This window comes from Oryx dammah, unplaced genomic scaffold (assembly GCF_014754425.2).
Source record: "Oryx dammah isolate SB20612 unplaced genomic scaffold, SCBI_Odam_1.1 HiC_scaffold_29, whole genome shotgun sequence".
In the NCBI taxonomy this organism is placed as follows: Eukaryota; Metazoa; Chordata; class Mammalia; order Artiodactyla; family Bovidae; genus Oryx; species Oryx dammah.
The window spans coordinates 100,241,021-100,246,517 of NW_024070213.1; the positions used below are offsets into that span (position 1 = coordinate 100,241,021).

Here is a 5,497-nt window from a genome sequence, read left to right on the forward strand (position 1 = left end):
TTCTCCTGAGAATAATTTGAGAGCCAAATGTGGAGATGTGGAGCTTAGAAAGACTGAATCAGTGAAATCTAGGCATTTATTGCAGGACATTATATATTCTAATGTGAAAATCAGTATTTTTTTTTCTTGCTGCTATGAAGTGATTCAAATTTTCATAGTAGCACTGCTATATACCTGCCTTACCTGCAGAATGTATCTGAAAATGACTATTCCTTATGTTTGAAAAAATATTTAAATGTTTGTTTCTTGGTTGACTTGTCAGTTTTTAATCAACTTTTATTATATTGCCTAAAAATCTATAGTGGAAAAATAGAAAGTCTTTATAGATCATGATGGGTAAAGAATAAGTGGCCAAATGGGAGGGAAAGTATCCATGACAGCTTATGAATTGGGCTCTACAATGTGAAGACTTGAGGCTAGAAGTGTGGCAAAGGGCATGTAGTGATGGGGATTCCTAGAAAGTAGTGGTTAAGTAGACCAAGAGATGTACCACTCTGAATAACTAAATATTTTGAGGAGTTACATTAGGTAGAGGTCTTTACCTGACTAGGAGCTTTCATCCTTTAATTCTTTAGCTATCAGCCAGTTTATCATGCCACATACCTCAAAGTGAAATTCCATCCATTTTGCTTACCAAAGTCACAACTCTGACTGACTAGCAATAAGGGATGCCCACCAGTTCACCAGAATCTTGCTCAGTATCCATGTGACTACTATAGATGTTGCCTTCCCACTACTTCTTAAGACATATGTAAAACCCCAAGGGATCCCTGGATTTCTAGCAGAATATTGAGGAGGAACTTTTCCTGATCCCAGAGGTTTATAATGGAACAAACTCAAGACTCCGAAGTCAGGATGAGACATAGCATTATATAATTAGTGTCAGTTTCACAATGTTGGCCCTGCCTTTGGCCACCATATAGATCATAAAACAGTAATGGTAGAAAAAGTGAGTCGTCTTGTTGTCTTAAGCACTTGGGGTTAGAATTCAGAAAACACTAACATGGCAACAAGGGAGAAACATGTTTTTCACTAATTCACAGGCACTGAGATTAACATTAGGATCCAAACATAATTTTAAAATAGCTAATCTTCTCTAGATCTTCCAATGTCAGGAACTTCTCACATTTCTCTTTTGGAAAGGCATATGAAATATTAACTTGCTTTGAAAATTAAGTAATGTAATAAGCATAGCTAGTTCCATACCATTTCAATGCATGGTAGCTTTTACTACTAATTACATATTATTATTGGAGAAGGAAATGGCAACTCACTCCATTCTTCTTGCCTGGAGAATCCCATGGACAGAGGAGTTGGCAGGAAACAGTCCATGGAGTTGCAGAGTTGGACACGACTGAGCAACTAAGCACCAGCAGCATATATTATTAAACAGAGACATGGGTGATCAGTTGTGGTTGACTATGACCCCATGGATTGTAGCCCGCCAGGCTCCTCTGTCCATGGAATTTTCAGGCAAGAATACTGGGGCGGGTTGCCATTTCCTACTCCTGGGTTTCTTCCTGACCCAGAGATCATACAGAATCTATATATACAGCTTACAAAATCTGTACACACTCATATACTAGAAAAAGAACTTTCTTATATCAAGTGATTTGCAACTATGAGTGGCTTGAAAAAATTGTATACTGTCATTTCTTACTGTTGGGGGTCTTTGTTTCTATTCTTGCCTTCCAAACCTTCAAAGATACTAATACTGGCTCTTTTTCGTGGCACCTCAGAGGCTGTCGGCTGCTTCAGAATGAAGCTGAACATCCCTTTCCTGGCCACTTGCTGCCAGAAGCTCATGAAGTGGATGATGAACAAAAACTTCATACCTTCTGCGAGAAGCGTATGGCCACAGAAGTTGCTGCTGATGCTCTGGGTGAAGAATGGAAGGGTTATGTGGTCCGAATCAGTGGCGGGAATGATAAGCAGGGTTTCCCCATGAAGCAGGGTGTCTTGACCCATGGCCGAGTTTGCCTGCTACTGAGTAAGGGGCATTCCTGTTACAGAGCAAGGACTGGCGAGAGAAAGCACAAATCTGTACAGGATTGGACTGTGGATGCCAATCTGAGTGTTCTCAATTTGGTCATCGTGAAAAAAGGGGAGAAGGATATTCCTGGACTCACTGATACTACAGTGCCTCGTCGCCTGCATCCCAAAAGAGCTACCAGAATTTGCAAACTTTTCAATCTCTCTAAAGAAGATGATATCCACCAATATGTTGTGCGAAAGCCCCTAAACAAAGACGGTAAGAAACCTAGGACTAAAGCATCCAAGATTCAGCGTCTCCTGACTCCACGAGTTCTGCAACACAAATGCTGGTGTATTGCTCTGAAGAAACAGCATACTAAGAAAAATAAAGAAGAGGCTGCAGAATATGCTAAACTTTTGGCAAAGAGAATGAAGGAGGCCAAAGAAAAATGGCAGGAACAGATTGCCAAGAGACGGAGGCTGTCCTCTCTGAGAGCTTCTACTTCTAAGTCTGAGTCCAGTCAAAAATAAGATGTTCTAAGAGTAACAAATAAATAAGATCAGATATCAAAGAAAAAAAAAGATACTAATACCGAACGTTATAACCTATAAACTATGATACTCAACCATATCCTTTCATTTCTATAAGTAGCTATATACCTCCATTGCTTGATAAGATACTTACCGAAAATTACACGCTAGAAATGTAAATGTGAGTAAAGATCTTATTGAAGACAAGAAAATTATATTGAAGATCTTCATATATAACAGTACATGTGTTGTGGTTTCAGACTGCTTCTCTTCTGATCTATTTTGCATTCTGGAGTCAGCATGATCAATTATGAGTAAAGCTGAAACACCATGATCATCTCAAAGCCAAAAGGCCACATTCATTTGCTGCCCTCTAAGCATGAGCACCGTTTCAGTGCATTCTGAGTGTTATGATATTTCAAGTTACAGTTCTTTCCCAATTGTCTTTGTTGTTCTTTCCTTGCACTTGTTTTTGTGATCACTCTACCCTTTCCATTAATCAGAAGGATTTTATATATTTATAGCCAACCCCATTCTGAAGAACTAGTTTATTCTTGGCAAATCTTCATATTTAGCATCTAGCTCAATGTCATATTTTATATGTATTCTTTAAATTACTTATCATTTTGGCATATCAATAAATAACCATGGGGCAGCTGGAACCATGGTTAGAATTCAAAATCACTTGACGTGCCTCTTACTACATTCAGATCTAGACATAAAAGTTAGTGAAAAATCTTCAACTCCATAATGGCAATACTATGGAAACTCAGGCCTTTGGGAATGTGGGTTTGAGTAACACAATCAGCTAAAGACCTCTGACCAAAAAAATGCAGGTTGAAGGAAAAGTGACATAAAATGGGTAAGAAAGACAGCAGAAATATTTGGAACCAGTCTCTTATGATCACTTGTCCTGGCACATTATTCATTTTTACATTCTACACTTGTCCTAATATGTTATATAAGGAGAAGTGACTTTTTTTTTGGCAACTTAGTTTAAGGCTATAGAATATTCAGATGTGAGTGTGACTACAAAAGTCAAGAATTATGAGTATCTTGTGACCCAATGTACACAGGATTTCTGGCTTATATAAGCTTGATGCTTTAATATTTGCCCTATAAGCCTGTGCCAAGTAGGTCTGGTTTTATACAACTTGATACACATCACCATGGTTTGATATCCTGACTCTTTCATGTCACCCCTCTTCTTGGAGAGGAGTCCTCTTCTGGGGAGATTTTTCAAATACTAACCAACCCATCCAGAATCCACACTCCCAATCACTTTTCTTATTGGGTTTTCACATTATTGGTTACTATAAACCTGCCTTAATCATCTCAGAACCAGGTACCAGACAGTTAGGGACAGCATCTATGTATCAAACCTGAAAGCCAATTCTAAGCCTATTTATCCTTGTCCATTACTTCCTGAGGAAAACAAAGTCTTGTCCATAGTTTCCCCCTTTCCATCTGCTTAGTGACCAACTCAGGCACTTTCCCAGGCCCATGGCTTGCTATTCCCTTTTATCTTGGGAACTGTAACAAACTATTTTTCAAATGGCAACCATTTCCCAATCTTTTGGCCTTACGATACTTCACATTTTCCATTAATACATTATATTTTAAAACATTCATGTTGGGAAATGGTCAGATATCTTTAGTTGCATAAAAGATGGTTGCATCATGTAATGAAGAAGATGCTGTTGTCATTACTTTCTAATATATGGGTAGAAGAGAAAGAGAAAGAATACTGGGGAGCCAAAGAGATGGATGTTCTATCACTTATCTGTAGGTGCTCAGTTCACAGATACACTTTTCTATACTAATACCTTCAGGCCACCTGACTTAAAAAGCAGTTTACTTTTATCTGTGTGGCACTTTATGTGCATTGAAGATAACTGATGAAGTAACGATATAATTTATATCGTGAATTACATTCTTTTAAAATCAACAGTTGAAACAATAGGACTTAAAGTCACAGAGAGACATTAAATAATTTGACCAAGTCAACAAGCAAATCATTGGAAGTCAGCATTTGAACATAGGCAATCTGGTCCCGAATTTCATATTCTTAGCAGAGTCTACTATTAAATATATTCTTTTAATATATTAAAAGAATTTTACTTGTTTTAAATTTTTTCTTAATGTATTTATGAACAGTATACGGTTGCATTATTTTTATCATGTTATCACATTATTCAACAGGTATTTTCAAAACTGCAAACAAAAATGCCAAAGGAGATTTTGCTGAAGATGACAGAGGAACAGGACAGGGAGATCACTTTCTCCCACACAAACTCATCAAAAGAACATTTAAACGCTGAGTAAATTCCACAAAACAACTTCTGAATGCTGGCAGAGGACATCAGGCACCCAGAAAAGCCCATTGTCTTCACAAAGAGGTAGGAAAAAATATAAAAGACAAAAAAAGAGACAAAAGAGGTAGGGACAGAGCTCTGTCCTGGGAAGGGAGTCTTAAAAAGAGAGAAGTTTCCAAACACCAGGAAACACTCTCACTGCCGAGTCTGTGGCGAGCCTTGGAAGCACGGAGGGCAACATAACAGGGAGGAAAAATAAGTAAATAATTAAAACCCACAGATTATGAGCCCAATGGTAACTCCCCCAGCGGAGAAGCAGCACAGACGCCTGCATCTGCCACTAGCAGGTGGGGGCTTGGCAGGGAGGCGTGGGCTGCATTGCTTAGAGTAAGGAGCTGGCCTGAATGCCCCGAGGGCAATATGAGTAAACTAACTTGGGCTAGCAAACCAGACTGTGGGAGAGCTACCACAGGAAAAGCCCTAGGACACTGCCAAGCCCGTGCACAGAACAAAGGACTGAACAGAACTCGCCAGCTGCAGATCACCCCCCTCCAATGACAGGCAGCCAGAGCTGGAAGGGGACAATCGCAGCCCCAGAGAGATATTATCTACCAAAGAGCAAGCATGGTTCTTTGCTAACTAAGACTTCATGGAGTTCTGGACAGTCAACATCTGCC

The 5,497-nt window shown here is 39.2% G+C and overlaps 1 pseudogene; it reads left to right on the forward strand.

Annotated features, from left to right (window-relative positions):
• The first annotated feature begins 1,759 nt into the window (after window positions 1-1,759).
• On the forward strand, window positions 1,760-2,546 carry LOC120858415 (annotated as a pseudogene).
• The last annotated feature ends 2,951 nt before the right edge of the window (window positions 2,547-5,497 follow it).